The 20,755-nt window shown below is 47.1% G+C and overlaps 1 long non-coding RNA gene and 1 pseudogene across 1 annotated transcript; one reads left to right on the top strand and one right to left on the bottom strand.

The window, feature by feature from the left end:
• Positions 1 to 6,331: 6,331 nt before the first annotated feature.
• Positions 6,332 to 7,224, bottom strand: LOC147963093 (uncharacterized). The gene is made up of 3 exons (XR_015608737.1): positions 7,125 to 7,224; positions 6,913 to 6,970; positions 6,332 to 6,674 (listed from the first exon to the last, which is right to left on the bottom strand). It is a non-coding gene; the product is annotated as an uncharacterized LOC147963093 (long non-coding RNA).
• Positions 7,225 to 10,664: 3,440 nt separating this feature from the next.
• Positions 10,665 to 12,159, top strand: LOC147963092 (uncharacterized; annotated as a pseudogene).
• The last annotated feature ends 8,596 nt before the right edge of the window (positions 12,160 to 20,755 follow it).

Genomic DNA, 20,755 nt, shown 5'->3' with positions numbered 1-20,755 from the left:
AAACAGTGGATCATGGAAATCTCTTCGACTAACTACCTACCGAATCAAGATCTGTAAGAACTGCGAGGTGTATCAGTGAGAGAAATTAGATCAAATTGGACCCTAACATCGTGGTACCAGCTGTGTTTTGATTTTCAGCCGGAAAAAAATGGATTTCGGCGGAATTTCAGTCATCTCGGCCTAGGGCGGAAAGTACCTTTCAACGAAAAAATAGATTTTGGTCAAATTTTAGCCGAATTTTTTGAAAAATGGCTGAAATTCAGCCATCTTGGCCTGGGACGAATAGAATCATAAAAGGAAAAATCAAAACTCTTGGTACTAGAGGCCAGCTGCCACCCTTCCTCTCCACTCTGATTTTACCCTTGATACACGTCGTCGCATCCATGCCCGCCAAATCCTCATCAACACCATGGATCCAACCCTGAAAGACAACCTCGACAAGCTTCATCAGGATTCCAAGGTGGACACCGCCAACGTCATGCATCGGCTCGATGTGCAGGCCTCGCAGCTCCCCACCCAGTCGTAATAGATCGACAATCTACTCCACTTGAAGCCGGATCTTGAGGCAAGCTTCCCCAAGCTGGAGACCGCAATTGCGGCTTCAAGCGACGACCCTAGGTGAAGCTCTGGCATCGTTGGGTGGAACGACACTGCAACAGAAATCGCGACGAATAATATGATCATAAACCCACAATTCCTCGGATCCCAACAAACACACCGTAAAAGATTACATCAAATGGATCTTAGAGAAGATCATTGTATTCAAAAATAAGAGAGAGAGAGAGAGAGAACCATCTAGGTACTACTATGGACTCGTAGGTCCTGAAGGAACTACTCACACATCGTCATGGAAGAAGGGGGTTCATGAAGATGGCCTCCCCAATGATCCCCCCCCCCTTAGGTGAAGTACCGGAACATGGCTCTAGATGGGATCGCTGAGGAACAGAGGCTTGCGGCGGTGATAAAATTTTGTAGATGGATTTCCTAAAGGCCAAAAACAAGCAAAAAATAGGAACTGACACTGGGCACTAAATTAATATGTTAGTCCAAAAATTACTATAAAATGACATATATAAATCATACAAAAGTGATAACATAATATAATTAAATAATAAAAAAATTATAGATACGATTGAGACGTATCAACATCCCCAAGCTTAATTCCTACTCGTCCTCTAGTAGGTAAATGATAACAAAGTAATTTTGATGTTCAATGCTACCTATCATGTACTTGATCAAATTATGTAATTGTGGTATGAATATTGGGATACGAGTGATTCAAGGCAATAGTCTATCAATTTGACATTGAAACAATAATACATAAGCATACTAGTAATAGTAAACAATCATTGCCTTTCAAAATAATGACGTTAAAGAACGTGATCCCTACACACTTAATCATGTAAAACATGGCATGCACAGTCTTCCTAACATAAATATATCAAATCATGAACAGCCCCGGTGCCAAACGAAACAATTGAATCATACTTTTTCTCGCTTCAACATTTTTAATTCTCATGCAATACTTGAGCGTGAGTTAGGGACTTAGCAATTTGGATGGCAAAGAGAATGATTATGGGGATTTATAAGGGAAGACAAAAATGTATGAGAAAGTCTCACATCGACGAGGCTTGATCGTTCGGCAACAGAGGGGCCTTACAATCGATGTCAATGCGAGGAGTAGGGATTGCTATGTAACAGATGTACTAGAGCTATAAGTGTATGAAAACTATCTATATGAAAGTAAGTGAGTTTGCTCATGAAGACCTCGAGCGTTTGAGAAAGCTCGTCATCGGAATATGCAACTCAAGTTCTATAATATAAAAATCCCACTAATATATGGAAATGAAAAACATGGAGACTCTCTATATGAAATACACGGTGTTACTGTGAAGCACAAGTGTGGTAAGACAATAGGTCTCATTTTCTTTCTTTTTTTTCATTTTTCTCTTTCTTTTTTGTTAATGTAGCCACTGGTATGGCCCATGCTGAAATTAATAACACTCTGTATACTATGTTAGTTGTTCCATCCTTTATCATTGTACGTTGTTGCGTGTGAAGTGGCTTTGTAGGATTTAGTAGTGTAATTTGCTAACTTGTTTGTACTAATATTTTGTAATATAGTATGTATTAGTGAAGTTAGCAGTTTAGTTAGTGACTTTCTAGCTGCTGAGAGCATCTCCAATAGGTGCCCTAAAATAAGGCATGAAAAGGTGGTTGGAAAAAATTCGCAACACCTAAAACTGGTTTTCCACTGCATCAAAAACCAACAACTCCAATAGATGGCCTAATTTTTTTTGAAAGCATACTGCATACATCAATTCAAACAAACGTCCAAACGTTGCATATATTTAAACATTAAACATTATTGTTCATCATACTACTTGATTAAACATAACAGATCTTTATTACACCACTCGTTCGACATATAGTCAGCCTCGACAGAGTTCCAATATGTCAGGGTCTCCTCTGGATCGGAGGTGAACTCCTCCTCATCCGATGACGAAAGGTTGATCACCGTCGATAGGTCAGCCTCCTCCTTCTTCACCTCCTCCTCCTTCTTCTTCCCGTGGTTTCGCTTCTAGAAGAACTCTGCCTCGTACTTCACGTACTGGGGGTTCTCCCCCGCGAACCTCGCCATGGCCTCTCTCTCGCCGGGAATAATGCGGATTTCCTTCTTCTTCTCCCCTCCTCATTGATCAGCAAAATGGTCACCGGTGGATCGATGAACTCTGTATCCTCTTGGGTTGTGACCTCCGGCAAGTTGAGCACCTATCGCAGCCGGCCAAATCGTCAAGCGGCGACATCATAGGCTCGTGTTGTGATGTCTGCCTTCTTGAACGGATTGATTCAGTAGTGAGTGTTGTCGCACTGAAATTTGAAGCTGAAGTGATTGGGGCCACGTGCTCACAACCCGTTGAAGTCGGTCTTTCTCTCAGACTTGAGCTTCGACGGCATGGCAGTGAAGCAGGTATGGCGACGACGAGACGAGACGGCGGCGGTGCAGCATGGGGGGATCCTCGTCCGTCTCCCTCCCAAGCCGTCCTCCCTGCCCTGCGCGTCTGCTGTATCCAAGCGCTGGAGCAGCATCCTCTCGGACCCTGTATTCCACAAACGCTTCCGCAAGCACCACCGGAAGCCTCCTCTTCTCGGCTTCTTCAACGCATTTGCTAACTGCTTCACTCCCATGATGGGCTCGCCTGACTGCATCCTTGCTGCCTGTTTCTCCCTGCCCAAGAGCGCCATACCCTAAAATGACTACGAGGTCTTCAGGGGCTGTCGACACGGCCTCGCTGTCCTAATCGACCTTTGTCCATCGATATGTTAGTTGCCCTAGATTCGATCGTCGGTATCTCTATACCTAGTTCAATACCGTTACCGGCAAGTCTCTTTACTCGTTCCGTAATACATCACCTCGTGACTAACTCCTTAGTCATTTGCTTGCAAGCTTTATGATGTGTATTACCGAGAGGGCGCAGAGATACCTCTCCTATACTCGGAGTGACGAATCTAATCTCGATCTATGCCAACACAACAAACACCTTCAGAGGTACCTGTAGAGAATTTTTATGATCACCCAGTTACGTTGTGACGTTTGATAGCACACAGGGTATTCCTACGGTATTCAGGAGTTGCATAATCTCATAGTCGAAGGAATAAATATTTGACATGAATAAAGCAATATCAATAAACTGGACGATCCTTATGCTAAGCTAACGTGTGGGTCTTGTCTCACATCATTATCCTAGTGATGTGATCCTGTTATCAAATGACAACACATGCCCATGGTTAGAAAACCTTAACCATCTTTGATCAACAAGCTAGTCTAGTAGAGGCTTACTAGGGACACGATATCTGTTTATGTATTCACACATGTATTTAAGTTTCCGATCAATAAAATGGCATGAATAATATGTTGGAAATATGCCCTAGAGGCAATAATAAATTAGTTATTATTATATTTCCTTGTTCATGATAATCGTTTATTATCCATGCTATAATTGTATTGATAGGAAACTCAGATACATGTGTGGATACATAGACAACACCATGTCCCTAGTAAGCCTCTAGTTGACTAGCTCGTTGATCAATAGATGGTTACGGTTTCCTGGCCATGGACATTGGATGTCGTTGATAACGGGATCACATCATTAGGAGAATGATGTGATGGACAAAGACCCAATCCTAAGCATAGCACTAGATCGTGTAGTTCGTATCCTAAAGCTTTTCTAATGTCAAGTATCATTTCCTTAGACCATGAGATTGTGCAACTCCCGGATACCGTAGGAGTGCTTTGGGTGTGCCAAACGTCACAACGTAACTGGGTAGCTATAAAGGTACACTACAGGTATCTCCGAAAGTGTCTGTTGGGTTGGCACGAATCGAGACTGGGATTTGTCACTCCGTGTAAACGGAGAGGTATCTCTGGGCCCACTCGGTAGGACTTCATCATAATGTGCACAAGGTGATCAAGGAGTTGATCACGGGATGATGTGTTACGAAACGAGTAAAGAGATTTGCCGGTAACGAGATTGAACAAGGTATCGGGATACCGACGATCGAATCTCGGGCAAGTATCGTACCGCTAGACAAAGGGAATTGTATACGGGATTGATTAAGTCCTTGACATCGTGGTTCATCCGATGAGATCATCGTGGAACATGTGGGAGCCAACATGGGTATGCAGATCATGTCTGCATGTTGGTTATTGACCGGAGAGTCATCTCGGTCATGTCTGCATGTCTCCCGAACCCGTAGGGTCTACACACTTAAGGCTCGGTGACGCTAGGGTTATAGAGATATTAGTATGCGGTAACCTGAAAGTTGTTCGGAGTCCCGGATGAGATCCCGGACGTCACGAGGAGTTCCGGAATGGTCTGGAGGTAAAGAATTATATATAGGAAGTGCTATTTCGGCCATCGGGACAAGTTTCGGGGTCACCAGTATTGTACCGGGACCAACGGAAGGGTCCCGGGGGTCCACCGGGTGGGGCCACCTGCCACGGGGGGCCACATGGGCTGTAGGGGGTGCGCCTTGGCCTATATGGGCCAAGGGCACCAGCCCCAAGAGGCCCATGCGCCAAGAGATGAGAGAAGGAAGAGTCCTAAAGGGGGAAGGCACCTCCGAGGTGCCTTGGGGAGGAGGGACTCCTCCCTGGCCGCACCCTTCCTTGGAGGAAGGGCCAAGGCTGCGCCTCCCCCCTCTCCCTTGGCCCTATATATAGTGGGGGAAAGGGAGGGCAGCAACACCTGAGCCCTGGCGCCTCCCTCTCCCTCCCATGACACATCTCCCTCCTCCCGCAGCGCTTGGCGAAGCCCTGTTGGAATCCCGCTACTTCCACCACCACGCCGTCGTGCTGCTGGATCTCCATCAACCTCTCCACCCCCCTTGCTGGATCAAGAAGGAGGAGACGTCGCTACTCCGTACGTGTGTTGAACGCGGAGGTGCCGTCCGTTCGGCGCTAGGATCATCGGTAATTTGGATCACGACGAGTACGACTCCATCAACCCCGTTCTCTTGAACGCTTCCGCGCGCGATCTACAAGGGTATGTAGATCCACTCCTCCCTCGCTGCTAGATGACTCCATAGATAGATCTTGGTGACACGTAGGAAAATTTTGAATTTCTGCTACGTTCCCCAACAGTGTGGCCCTCGTGCGATGCTTTTCGTTCGAAGGGAGGAGGGGATCGAAGGAGGTCGAACCATCACGACGTTCGATCCTCCTTTAATAGTAGAGATTTTTGCGTCGGTGTGGTGCGCGAGGTTTTCGGCAGATTTTTTTAGTGCGTGCTATCGTACGAAGGGAGGAAAGGGCCGATGTGTATCTCGTATGTGGGCTGAGCTGGCGATTTTTGGGCTGCTGCGGGCGTGTGGCCCTCGTGCGATGCTTTTCGTTCGAAGGGAGGAGGGGATCGAAGGAGGTCGAACCATCACGACGTTCGATCCTCCTTTAATAGTAGAGATTTTTGCATCGGTGTGGTGCGCGAGGTTTTCGGCAGATTTTTTTTAGTGCGTGCTATCGTATGAGGGGAGGAAAGGGCCGATGTGTATCTCGTACGTGGGCTGAGCTGGCGATTTTTGGGCTGCTGCGGGCGTGTGGCCCTCGTGCGATGCTTTTCGTTCGAAGGGAGGAGGGGATCGAAGGAGGTCGCACCATCACGACGTTCCATCCTCCTTTAATAGTAGAGATTTTTGCGTCGGTGTGGTGCGCGAGGTTTTCGGCAGATTTTTTTTAGTGCGTGCTATCGTACGAGGGGAGGAAAGGGCCGATGTGTATCTCGTACGTGGGCTGAGCTGGCGATTTTTGGGCTGCTGCGGGCGTGTGGTAGGGTATGCTGCTCTTGGGCAGGGAGAAGCGGGCAGCAGGGATGCGGTCAGGTGAGTCCATGGCAGGAATGAAGTTTTTAGCATACCCTCTTAAGAAGCCGGGCAGAGGAGGTTTCCTGTGGTGCTTGCTGAAGCGTTTGAGGAACTGGGGGTCGGAGAGGATGCTGCCCCAGCGCCTGCATACGACAGACGCATGGGGGAGCGAGGACGGCTTCGGAGGGAGGCGGACAAGGATCTCGGTGAGGAGGTTGTCGTCGCCAAGCACCTTGGACACCGGGCCGGCCAGCGGCACAGAACGGTGCCGCCTCTTCCGGTCCACACGCGGCGAGCTGGGAATGGGATCGGCCCTGGTATGAATAGAAATGTAATCAATGGACACACATATGCACATCAGGGAAGTTGCAAATTAAACATCCAACATACATATGCACATCCTTGATCAATAGAATAGCATAGCATACAACGAGTACTAATGAATCAACTGGTTTCTCCCATTATCCCACACACATATGCACATCCATCGAGCATATATAATAGCGTACACAAAGTAATGCAGAGGGAAAGGAACTGGATTGGGAATCTTACCCTTGGCCTTGGGGAACCTCAGCAGCAGCATCCATTAGAAGCACCTATCTCCCCACAGCTGCAGCAGGGGAGGATTGTTAGGGTTTGATTAGGAGGGGGAAATCTAGCTAGGGTTTACTTTTACAACTAGGGAAAATTAAGAAGAGAAAAGAAGAACGGAGTTACTAGTTTAGATGGAGAGGGAGAGGAACGAGTAGATTGGGTTGCCAGACCTCGAATCGCCGGTGGGTGGCTGTCGGAGACGGGGCGGTGGGGTGAGGTCGCCGGCGGCTCCGCTCCTCCTTTCTCCTCTCCACAATTTTTTTTAGAAACTTCTCCAGTCCGCAGCTGAGAGTGGGAGTGGGGAACGACCACTATAGTAAGCATAATTTTTTTTTGTGAGATAATTTCATTTTTGGAAACCATGGTTTTTAGGAAAATCATGATGTTTGTTGAAGCATAAATATTTTCTTTCCATTTTTTATTTTGTGATACCCGATTTTAAAAAACATGAATATCCTTATATTTCTAAATTTTCATTTTTTTAATACACTTTCTTGTGATATATTTCAAGGAGTTATGTTTTGCACAGTTTATATTTCTAAAAATAACCCCCCCCCCCTTTCTTTCAATTTTGTAAATCCTATTTTGATCATTGTTTGACCAAATAACTTGACTTTAGGAACTATTTTTTAGTTTCTTCATTTATTTTTATTTTTTTTAACACAAGAAGGCGCCAAGCGCCAAGATATCATTCATCTCAAAAGCATAGTACAACGTGTATTACATATCCCTGGAGTTGAAAGTTATGAAGATAAAGCAAAGTTGGGCAAAGAGAATTGCTTTGAGAGGAATGAGTACAGCTAAGGACAGAGTCTACTCTTGAGTTGAGAACCTGATGAGCACAATCATGAGCTATTCCATTGATGTTCCTGTTAATATGGTAAACAGCAGTCTGGATAGAAAAAGTGTCCTAAAGAAAATCGCTAATTGGAGTGCGACACATCCAGTTGATCGAGACATCATTGATGTTCCTGTAAGAACGTGGGCTAAGCTGGCGATTTTTGGGCTGCTGCGGGCGTGTGGCCCTCGTGCGATGCTTTTCGTTCGAAGGGAGGAGGGGATCGAAGGAGGTCGAACCATCACGACATTCGATCCTCCTTTAATAGTAGAGATCATGGTTTTCCTAAAAATCATGGTTTTTTAAAAATGAAATCATCTCACAAATTTTTTTTATCTCACGGAAAAAAAGTCTTGTCCTAAGAAGACTACGGTTTTCCATAACGACTCTACCGAGGAGAAAATCAACTGACACTTGGATATTTTCCGAGAAACTTGCACATAGTCATCCGTATTTAAAAAAAAATCTCCGTGGTTTTTTCTGAGAATATTATTTTCTCTGAGGTGTACTTAAGAGCAAGAAGACTGGCTTCTTTTTAAGTGCGAGTAAGAAGATTGTTTTTTTTAGGCAAGACTTTTTTTTGAGGGGTGGCAAGAGTAAGAAGATTAGCGATAGGGCTTTTTCAAATTGACAGATTGGGCTGGGCTTGGATGGGCCAGCATTACAAGGTAGGCTAGGCTGCAACCTCACTCCACAGTTTCCCACTCTCAGGGCATGTCCAGCCGTTGGCACCCCCAGGAGGCGTTTTTTTCGCCGCTTGGGGGGCTGCCGACGAGAATTTAAGCCTGGGGCTGAAATTTCTTTCAGTCGTTGGCCCCCCAGGCACCAAGCGCAGCAGCGCCAAGCGCGGGAACGGCGCGAGATGCGATCACCGGCCAGCCGTTTCCGGCCACAGCTGGTCGCGCGGGTGGGTTCGCTGGAACGTCCGCAGTGCGGCGCGTCCAACAGTGGTCGTTGCAGCCGCCGACGTGGGGTGTAGCGACGGCAGCGACGGGAGGAGCGGCGGCCGTGTTGCGGGTAGCTAGCGACCCAACGGAGCAACGAGGCAGCATCAGCAGAGCACTCGGAGCACGACAGGCAGCTGTGCATGGCGGGATGAGCTCGGCATCAAGCAGAGCATCGGCCATGGCGGACGGCAGCGCTCGGTGCTCGCGGGAACGACGGTTACGACACGAAATCAAGCGAGAGGACGGAGGGAAATGAAGAGAAGCTCACACGGCGGGCCTGCAAGGGTGGTCAGCGAGCTCGGGAAGGCACGGACGGCGACATAACGGCGATGACGATCTCGGTTGCCGGAGGGTGTCGAAGACGACGCCGAGGACGAAGTGGTGCTTCCCGGCTCACTTGGCGCGGTGAGGAGGAAGAGTAGGTCGCGGCGGATCTCTGGGATGCGTCGGGGAGGCGAGGCGGTGGCTGTGGCCGCAGCAGTGCACGGCGGCACTCTCAGACACGCTCGGGTTCGAGCGAGAGAGAGAGAGCAGAGGAGAGGGAAGAGAGAGCTGCGAGGGGAAGACTGAGGCAGACGAGGAGGACCTTGGAGGCGGCCATGAGGAAGAGCACCGACGCCCAGTGCCCCCGCCGCGGCCAGCGACGCCAGGAGGAGCGGCCGCCTCACCGGAACGTGCACGCGTGGCGGACCCGCGCACCGCCGCAGTCTCCGAGCTCGACCGTCGACGCTCCGTCCTCGTGCCCCGCGTGCCCGGTGTTCCAGTCACAGCGGCGCTCGCGGGCGCGGCGTGCGGCCGGGTCGAGGCCAGCAGGGGTGGGGACGATCGTGAGGAGCGGCCGGCGGTGATGTGCTGGGTGGTGACAAGCAGGCCGGCCTCGACGAGCTTCGGCGCGAGCGCGAGTACCTCCGCGAGCGCGAACGCGAGCGCGAGTACCTCCGGCGACGAGGCTGAGGCGGCCGGGCGGCCGGAGCATGGCGGCTCGGCGAGGCGGCCGTGCCAGGCGGCGGGGAGAGAAAGAGGAGAGAGCTCTGTTCTGCATGGAGGGAGAGGAAGAGGAGGGAGCACGTGGGTGAAAATGAGTGGACAAGGGAGAGGCGCTGGCCCACAAAACGGCGATTTAGGCCCCCAGGAGCCCCCCGGTGCGCTGGGTGTGGCATGGGGCAGCCGGCACTAACTTTTGCTTTTGCCGGCGAAAAACAAGGACTTGGGGGCCTGACTGGGACGTTTTTTACCCGCCGGCGCCTAAAAAGTGGCTTGGGGGGACGTCTTGGGGGGCCTAGTGGAGATGCCCTCAGCTGTGGACGGGAGAAAGCAGGAGCGGAGCCGCCGGCGACCACCGCCGCCCCGTCTCCGGCAGCCACCCACCGATGATTCGAGGTCTGGCAACCCCTACTCCTTCCTCTCCTTCTCCATCTAATCTACCCCCTTCTTCTTTTCTCTTCTTAATTTTTACCTGGTACTAGTAGAAAACCCTAGCCAGATTCCCCCCTCCTAATCAAATATTAAACCCTAACAATCCTCCCCTGCTGCAGCTCATGGATCCCTCTGAGATTTCCCACGGCCAAGGGTAAGAAGATTCCCAATCCATTTCCTCGCCCTCTGCATTACTTTATAGGTAAAACTGTGTCTATCATAGCTTGCCACAGAACTAGTTAAGTGTCCCTAAACTTTTAACGATTCAAAAGTTATCAAAAAATATGAAATAAATATGGGAGCATCTCTCTTGTAGAAAATCCTACTCCTATATATATATATATATATATATATATATATATATATATATATATATATATATATATGCTGGATGGATGTACATATGTGTATCGTATATATATGCTGGATGGATGGATGGATGTACATATATGTGTGTGGGATAAGATAATGGGAGAAACCAGTTGATTAATTATTACTTGTCGTACGCTATGCTGTATTGGAGTATCGATCATGGATGTGCACATGTGTGTTGGATGTTTTATTTGCAACTGCCTCGACGCGCATATGTCTGTGCATTAAATACTTTTTTTTCCATGCCAGGGCCGATCTCATTCCCAGCTGGTCGCGTGTGTACAGCAGGAGGCTGCGCCGTTCAGTGCCGCCGGCCGGCCCTGTGTCCAAGGTGCTTGGCGACTACAACCTCGTCATCGAGATCCTCGTCCGCCTCCCTCCGAAGCCGTCCTCTCCCCCCCGTTCGTCCATGGTATGCAAGCGCTGGGGCAGCATCCTCTCCGACCCCCACTTCCGCAAACGCTTCCGCAAGCACCACCGGAAGCCTCCTCTGCTCGGCTTCTTCCAAGGCTATGCCGACCGCTTTGCTCCCATCTTGGACCCGCCGAACCACGTCCCTGCCGCGGGCTTCTCCCTGCCCAGGAGCAGCTCACCCTACAACGACCACGGAGAATACATGGGCTGCCGGCATGGCCTCGCTCTCGTAATCAATAAGCATGAGCGCAACACCGTTGTGTGGGACTCACTCACGGGCCGACATCACATCGTGGCTTTTCCACCAGGACTCGACGACGCCTTTACGGAGAGTTTCTGTATGTGGCATGGCGCTGTGTTGTGTGCTGACGCCAAAGATGGGCATGTGCATGGAGATTGCTTCTTGAGCCCGTTTAAATTGGTTTTGGTCTGCTGCGGTGGATACGATATGCAGGCATTTTGTTCTGTCTACGACTCGGCGTCTGGTGTTTGGGGAGGTGTTTTCTCAACCATGATATCACGTATAATTTCTGTGTTAAGGCCCAGCATCTTGGTCGGGAATGCACTCTGCTGGTTGATTTCTAGAGGTGCTATCTTTGTGTTTGATTTCGAAATTCAGAGTCTCAATTTCATTGAGAGTCCGGCATACTACAATATGCCCGACGGGTGTTTTCAGCTCTTACGTATGGAGAATGGCGGACTTGGCCTCGCCGTTTTGTTGGACCTGACCATCCAATTATGGGGCTGCAGAAAACCATTCCACTGGAGGGGGTGTTTCCAAGGAGAATGCATTCTTTATTTTTCGTCGGTTATGATGAGGACACAAGTGTGATTGTTCTCACTACGCCGACAGGAAATTTCACACTCAAACTTGACTCCATGCAGATTAAACAGATTGTAAAGAGAAACACCATGTGTTTGGACACCTTTTATCCCTACACAAATTTCTATACTGCAGGTAATACCTCCCTGTATAAATTGCACAAGCTTAATGTTAACTATGATTTTGTGCTCGTAATGATATTTTCATCGGAGGGTTTCTAACAATTGGAAGCTGGCAAAAACTGTAGTAAGAGAATACAGTGAAACCATTTGCTATGCGAATAGTTTACCACTTGGCATATTATATAGTGGTTTGCACACATGCCTACTTCGTTGACTCAACTTCGCTTTATTTTCATTTGTTTGTAGTTAGGGGAGTTGGGTGGAAAGGACTGAATCTAGAACTGCGATCACACAATATCTGCTAACGTGCTATCTTGGTCGAAAAACTTAGGTAAATTTATCTTTTTGTACATCTTTTTTTCTTGGTTACTCAGTTTAAGTAAAGCTGCATTGTCTATTAATTTTTGAACTGTGAAGGACACAGTAGGGGAGGCTTCTACAGTCTTGTATTAATTAAACAAAATTAAAGATACATCATATGTATAAGGTATAGGGTCTTTGACCCTAACCAAAAGAGAAGATACTAGTACAAGGTTTTTAGGTAATTTGTTGCACTAGGGAGCTTATGAAATCCTCAAGCTCAGACTTCCCCCTATATCTCAACAAGGGCAAAATCTTGATTAAATCTAGACAGCCATGACCTGTGAGAGTGGGGAATTCTTTGGAAGACCATTTTGTTTCGTTCCTTCCACAAGGACCAAACAGCTACAGTACACGCCTACATGAACATGGGTCTGTCACAGGCCTGTTTGGCAGCAGTTAATAAGTTAAAATCTATCTCCATCAGACCCCCAGTTGATATTCAGAGAGGCCCAACATTGTCTGGCAGAATGACATGAGAAGAATAGATGCACAAGAGTTTCTTCAGTCTGAAGCTCGCAGAGGATGCAGTTAACATTTCTTTTCAACACCTGGTCCAGTGATGTAGTGGCATCTGCGCAGCATGTTGTATGTGTTCAACCGATCAGACAAGAGCAGCCAAGCAAAGACTTTCAGCTTCGTTGAGTTGCTGTGTGGCAGTGCTGTTCTGAATCTCTCGGACATCCTCTCTGGCCTGCATTAATAAGGGGAGGTGGAAGGCCATATTCAGTGATTGAATGTCAAGGAATTCCTGTGCATTGTCGATTCTTATATTTGAAAAAAAGCATACCTTTGAGTAGAGATACCAGAAATTTTTGCGTTGTACTCTGAGCCTCTCACATGGGCTCGGCACAAAAGGTAAATCCGGAACTGAGTTGAAAATCTTGGAAGTTCAGTTTTTTTACCTCAGATGATACGCGTGAAGTCACTGATCTTTTAGTTTCTAACACGATTGTACGTAGTTATATAGTAAGAATCTTTAAAATCTGTCAACAAATGGGTTCCAGTATAAACTAAATATTCTCTTTTGCTGTTCTCCGGTTGTAGTGTTAGTTTGTCTAATAACACTGCATGATTCGGTTTGGATATTTTTTGTATAATTTTACCTATGGGAAATTCAATTTTATTTTGGGGGATCATACAAATTTTGGCTTTTCTGTCAGAGAGTATTAGCAATTTGTTTTACTGAGATGACATTGGTTTTTTCTGCAGGTATTAAGGGTTCAATTCGGCATGGCTAGTTGGTGTGGGGAAGTTCTTCTATTTTTAGTGCGGTCGACGCTCAAAATATCCTGCTATGTAGTATAGGTTCTTCCGCTATGTAAGCTGTGTCATGTGAAGTGGTTGAGGCTGAGATGTCTCCTCTATGTAGTATGTAGGTTGTCCTACTTTTCTTATGTAGCGTGGCCTATGAAGTGGAACTTGTCGGATTTAGGCGTGCAAACTCTTACTCTTGTATATTCTCTAAGATCAGCAGACATCAGTCAATTTGCGTGCCTGATTAGTGGCTCATGGAATTGGTTAGGCTAATGCTTTGCTCTGTGATGTGAGGTACTAGCAAGTTGGATGGACAAGAAGCAGTAGGCTCTGGCACTTTACAGAGTTTCTTTGTGAAGTCCCCTAACTGTGAGTCTTGCTAGTGATCAAACTGTGATAATGCTCTGCTCACATCACCACTTGCAGCAGAAGCAGACAATGCTTGCATCCCCTGCCCTAGTTGCCTACTTCAACCTTCATTGTTGGGTTGCAACATGACCCTCTTTAGCACCTCTGATGTTTTCAGTACTTTCAACAGTATCCCCTGCTTCATGCATAAACACTTTTATATTCCGGTGTCTGGATATTCGCCACCGATAAATTGTCATGGTTATTAACTTTAGTTGGATTTCTGGATTGCAAGGAAAATGCTGACAAATCAAAAAAATGTTGTCAGTTTTTGTTTGAACTTCAAAGAGTTTTTGTTTGAACTCAGAGGAGATGTTTGCCTAATTGGGTTAGACTGACTTGGCTCTTTCTTGGAGGAGACAAATCAAAAAAATGTTGTCAGTTTTTGTTTGAACTTCAAAGAGTTTTATGACTTGGCTCTTGAGCAAAAGAGTTGTGAGATTTTGTTTGAACTTTATTTGACTGGAGAAAATTACTGATTTTTTCCTTAAATGCTAGTCTTATTCTGGATCTGTCATAGAGATTTTTCTTGTCCTCAGTTACACCGAAGATACTTTTCAGATCTTGGACTTGCCATTTCTGACACTTGTCCAATAAGTTGGTCCTCCAGGAAAAACAAAGACCGCAGCGGCCTGGCGAGAGAGCCAACCGGTGACTGCCACGGCGACGTTTTTCTTCCGGCTGCACCTTGGCCTCTGGGGCTATGTGCGCATAAGGAAAAATGCTGCCTTAGATCCTTGCTGCTGTCAAAATTAAAATGTTTGGCCGTGATGTTCAGTTTTTTAGCACAGTTTCAGTTCTATACGATTTGACCTTTTAGCCATGCCCTGCTGGCCTGCTCCATGCTCCATTTCCTTGCAGTACAGACATGACATTCACAATGTCGTAGCCTGCACTCGACCTGACCTTGTAGATTTCTTTTTTCTTGTTCATGCAGTCTTCAACAGCATATGTTGAATACCTCAATTCAGTCTCCATCGCGAAAAAAGAAAGAGAGATAGATTCACTCATAGACTACTGTGTATTGGTCAATTGGTTCATTACAACATAATACTACACAAAAATCAAAAATTTAAGTAAAGTAGTTGAAACTCTGTACTGGTTAAGTAGTTTGTGAATCTTGCTGTGTTGGTGGTAGATCAATTGGAAGAAGCATAATAACATGCTTGGCATATAAAGAATACTTTCTTCACGGATACGAGATACACATCGGCCCTTTCCTCCCCTCGTACGATAGCACGCACTAAAAAAAATCTGCCGAAAACCTCGCGCACCACACCGACGCAAAAATCTCTACTATTAAAGGAGGATCGAACGTCGTGATGGTTCGACCTCCTTCGATCCCCTCCTCCCTTCGAACGAAAAGCATCGCACGAGGGCCACACGCCCGCAGCAGCCCAAAAATCGCCAGCTCAGCCCACGTACGAGATACACATCGGCCCTTTCCTCCCCTCGTACGATAACACGCACTAAAAAAAATCTGCCGAAAACCTCGCGCACCACACCGACGCAAAAATCTCTACTATTAAAGGAGGATCGAACGTCGTGATGGTTCGACCTCCTTCGATCCCCTCCTCCCTTCGAACGAAAAGCATCGCACGAGGGCCACACGCCCGCAGCAGCCCAAAAATCGCCAGCTCAGCCCACGTACGAGATACACATCGGCCCTTTCCTCCCCTCGTACGATAGCACGCACTAAAAAAAATCTGCCAAAAACCTCGCGCACCACACCGACGCAAAAATCTCTACTATTAAAGGAGGATGGAACGTCGTGATGGTGCGACCTCCTTCGATCCCCTCCTCCCTTCGAACGAAAAGCATCGCACGAGGGCCACACGCCCGCAGCAGCCCAAAAATCGCCAGCTCAGCCCACGTACGAGATACACATCGGCCCTTTCCTCCCCTCATACGATAGCACGCACTAAAAAAAATCTGCCGAAAACCTCGCGCACCACACCGATGCAAAAATCTCTACTATTAAAGGAGGATCGAACATCGTGATGGTTCGACCTCCTTCGATCCCCTCCTCCCTTCGAACGAAAAGCATCGCACGAGGGCCACACGCCCGCAGCAGCCCAAAAATCGCCAGCTCAGCCCACGTACGAGATACACATCGGCCCTTTCCTCCCTTCGTACGATAGCACGCACTAAAAAAATCTGCCGAAAACCTCGCGCACCACACCGACGCAAAAATCTCTACTATTAAAGGAGGATCGAACGTCGTGATGGTTCGACCTCCTTCGATCCCCTCCTCCCTTCGAACGAAAAGCATCGCACGAGGGCCACACTGTTGGGGAACGTAGCAGAAATTCAAAATTTTCCTACGTGTCACCAAGATCTATCTATGGAGTCATCTAGCAGCGAGGGAGGAGTGGATCTACATACCCTTGTAGATCGCGCGCGGAAGCGTTCAAGAGAACGGGGTTGATGGAGTCGTACTCGTCGTGATCCAAATCACCGATGATCCTAGCGCCGAACGGACGGCACCTCCGCGTTCAACACACGTACGGAGTAGCGACGTCTCCTCCTTCTTGATCCAGCAAGGGGGGTGGAGAGGTTGATGGAGATCCAGCAGCACGACGGCGTGGTGGTGGAAGTAGCGGGATTCCAACAGGGCTTCGCCAAGCGCTGCGGGAGGAGGGAGATGTGTCATGGGAGGGAGAGGGAGGCGCCAGGGCTCAGGTGTTGCTGCCCTCCCTTTCCCCCACTATATATAGGGCCAAGGGAGAGGGGGGAGGCGCAGCCTTGGCCCTTCCTCCAAGGAAGGGTGCGGCCAGGGAGGAGTCCCTCCTCCCCAAGGCACCTCGGAGGTGCCTTCCCCCTTTAGGACTCTTCCTTCTCTCATCTCTTGGCGCATGGGCCTCTTGGGGCTGGTGCCCTTGGCCCATATAGGCCAAGGCGCACCCCCTACAGCCCATGTGGCCCCCCGGGGCAGGTGGCCCCACCCGGTGGACCCCCGGGACCCTTCCGTTGGTCCCGGTACAATACCGGTGACCCCGAAACTTGTCCCGATGGCCGAAATAGCACTTCCTATATATAATTCTTTACCTCCAGACCATTCCGGAACTCCTCGTGACGTCCGGGATCTCATCCGGGACTCCGAACAACTTTCAGGTTACCGCATACTAATATCTCTATAACCCTAGCGTCACCGAGCCTTAAGTGTGTAGACCCTACGGGTTCGGGAGACATGCAGACATGACCGAGATGACTCTCCGGTCAATAACCAACATGCAGACATGATCTGGATACCCATGTTGGCTCCCACATGTTCCACGATGATCTCATCGGATGAACCACGATGTCAAGGACTTAATCAATCCCGTATACAATTCCCTTTGTCTAGCGGTACGATACTTGCCCGAGATTCGATCGTCGGTATCCCGATACCTTGTTCAATCTCGTTACCGGCAAGTCTCTTTACTCGTTTCGTAACACATCATCCCGTGATCAACTCCTTGATCACATTGTGCACATTATGATGAAGTCCTACCGAGTGGGCCCAGAGATACCTCTCCGTTTACACGGAGTGACAAATCCCAGTCTCGATTCGTGCCAACCCAACAGACACTTTCGGAGATACCTGTAGTGTACCTTTATAGCTACCCAGTTACGTTGTGACGTTTGGCACACCCAAAGCACTCCTACGGTATCCGGGAGTTGCACAATCTCATGGTCTAAGGAAATGATACTTGACATTAGAAAAGCTTTAGCATACGAACTACACGATCTAGTGCTATGCTTAGGATTGGGTCTTGTCCATCACATCATTCTCCTAATGATGTGATCCCGTTATCAACGACATCCAATGTCCATGGTCAGGAAACCGTAACCATCTATTGATCAACGAGCTAGTCAACTAGAGGCTTACTAGGGACATGGTGTTGTCTATGTATCCACACATGTATCTGAGTTTCCTATCAATACAATTATAGCATGGATAATAAACGATTATCATGAACAAGGAAATATAATAATAACTAATTTATTATTGCCTCTAGGGCATATTTCCAACATATTATTCATGCCATTTTATTGATCGGAAACTTAAATACATGTGTGAATACATAAACAGATATCGTGTCCCTAGTAAGCCTCTACTAGACTAGCTTGTTGATCAAAGATGGTTAAGGTTTTCTAACCATGGGCATGTGTTGTCATTTGATAACAGGATCACATCACTAGGATAATGATGTGAGACAAGACCCACACGTTAGCTTAGCATAAGGATCGTCCAGTTTATTGATATTGCTTTATTCATGTCAAATATTTATTCCTTCGACTATGAGATTATGCAACTCCTGAATACCGTAGGAATACCCTGTGTGCTATCAAACGTCACAACGTAACTGGGTGATCATAAAAATTCTCTACAGGTACCTCTGAAGGTGTTTGTTGTGTTGGCATAGATCGAGATTAGATTCGTCACTCCGAGTATAGGAGAGGTATCTCTGCGCCCTCTCGGTAATACACATCATAAAGCTTGCAAGCAAATGACTAAGGAGTTAGTCACGAGGTGATGTATTACGGAACGAGTAAAGAGACTTGCCGGTAACGGTATTGAACTAGGTATAGAGATACCGACGATCGAATCTAGGGCAACTAACATATCGATGGACAAAGGTCGATTAGGACAGCGAGGCCGTGTCGACAGCCCCTGAAGACCTCGTAGTCATTTTAGGGTATGGCGCTCTTGGGCAGGGAGAAACGGGCAGCAAGGATGCAGTCAGGCGAGCCCATCATGGGAGTGAAGCAGTTAGCAAATGCGTTGAAGAAGCCGAGAAGAGGAGGCTTCCGGTGGTGCTTGCGGAAGCGTTTGTGGAATACAGGGTCCGAGAGGATGCTGCTCCAGCGCTTGGATACAGCAGACGCGCAGGGCAGGGAGGACGGCTTGGGAGGGAGACGGACGAGGATCCCCCCATGCTGCACCGCCGCCGTCTCGTCTCGTCGTCGCCATACCTGCTTCACTGCCATGCCGTCGAAGCTCAAGTCTGAGAGAAAGACCGACTTCAACGGGTTGTGAGCACGTGGCCCCAATCACTTCAGCTTCAAATTTCAGTGCGACAACACTCACTACTGAATCAATCCGTTCAAGAAGGCAGACATCACAACACGAGCCTATGACGTCGCCGCTTGACGATTTGGCCGGCTGCGATAGGTGCTCAACTTGCCGGAGGTCACAACCCAAGAGGATACAGAGTTCATCGATCCACCGGTGACCATTTTGCTGATCAATGAGGAGGGGAGAAGAAGAAGGAAATCCGCATTATTCCCGGCGAGAGAGAGGCCATGGCGAGGTTCGCGGGGGAGAACCCCCAGTACGTGAAGTACGAGGCAGAGTTCTTCTAGAAGCGAAACCACGGGAAGAAGAAGGAGGAGGAGGTGAAGAAGGAGGAGGCTGACCTATCGACGGTGATCAACCTTTCGTCATCGGATGAGGAGGAGTTCACCTCCGATCCAGAGGAGACCCTGACATATTGGAACTCTGTCGAGGCTGACTATATGTCGAACGAGTGGTGTAATAAAGATCTGTTATGTTTAATCAAGTAGTATGATGAACAATAATGTTTAGTGTTTAAATATATGCAACGTTTGGACGTTTGTTTGAATTGATGTATGCAGTATGCTTTCAAAAAAAATTAGGCCATCTATTGGAGTTGTTGGTTTTTGATGCAGTGGAAAACCAGTTTTAGGTGTTGCGAATTTTTTCCAACCACCTTTTCATGCCTTATTTTAGGGCACCTATTGGAGATGCTCTCAGCAGCTAGAAAGTCACTAACTAAACTGCTAACTTCACTAATACATACTATATTACAAAATATTAGTACAAACAAGTTAGCAAATTACACTACTAAATCCTACAAAGCCACTTCACACGCAACAACGTACAATGATAAAGGATGGAACAACTAACATAGTATACAGAGTGTTATTAATTTCAGCATGGGCCATACCAGTGGCTACATTAACAAAAAAGAAAGAGAAAAATGAAAAAAAAAGAAAGAAAATGAGACCTATTGTCTTACCACACTTGTGCTTCACAGTAACACCGTGTATTTCATATAGAGAGTCTCCATGTTTTTCATTTCCATATATTAGTGGGATTTTTATATTATAGAACTTGAGTTGCATATTCCGATGACGAGCTTTCTCAAACGCTCGAGGTCTTCATGAGCAAACTCACTTACTTTCATATAGATAGTTTTCATACACTTATAGCTCTAGTACATCTGTTACATAGCAATTCGTACTCCTCGCATTGACATCGATTGTAAGGCCCCTCTGTTGCCGAACGATCAAGCCTCGTCGATGTGAGACTTTCTCATACATTTTTGTCTTCCCTTATAAATCCCCATAATCATTCTCTTTGCCATCCAAATTGCTAAGTCCCTAACTCACGCTCAAGTATTGCATGAGAATTAAAAATGTTGAAGCGAGAAAAAGTATGATTCAATTGTTTCGTTTGGCACCGGGGCTGTTCATGATTTGATATATTTATGTTAGGAAGACTGTGCATGCCATGTTTTACATGATTAAGTGTGTAGGGATCACGTTCTTTAACGTCATTATTTTGAAAGGCAATGATTGTTTACTATTACTAGTATGCTTATGTATTATTGTTTCAATGTCAAATTGATAGACTATTGCCTTGAATCACTCGTATCCCAATATTCATACCACAATTACATAATTTGATCAAGTACATGATAGGTAGCATTGAACATCAAAATTACTTTGTTATCATTTACCTACTAGAGGACGAGTAGGAATTAAGCTTGGGGATGTTGATACGTCTCAATCGTATCTATAATTTTTTTATTATTTAATTATATTATGTTATCAC

Source organism: Triticum urartu, chromosome 6A (genome assembly GCF_056163025.1).
Source record: "Triticum urartu cultivar PI428250 chromosome 6A, HENAU_Tu73, whole genome shotgun sequence".
NCBI classification, from domain to species: domain Eukaryota; kingdom Viridiplantae; phylum Streptophyta; class Magnoliopsida; order Poales; family Poaceae; genus Triticum; species Triticum urartu.
The sequence above is the reverse complement of the archived record's forward strand: the minus strand, read 5'-3'. Positions and strand labels throughout refer to the sequence as shown.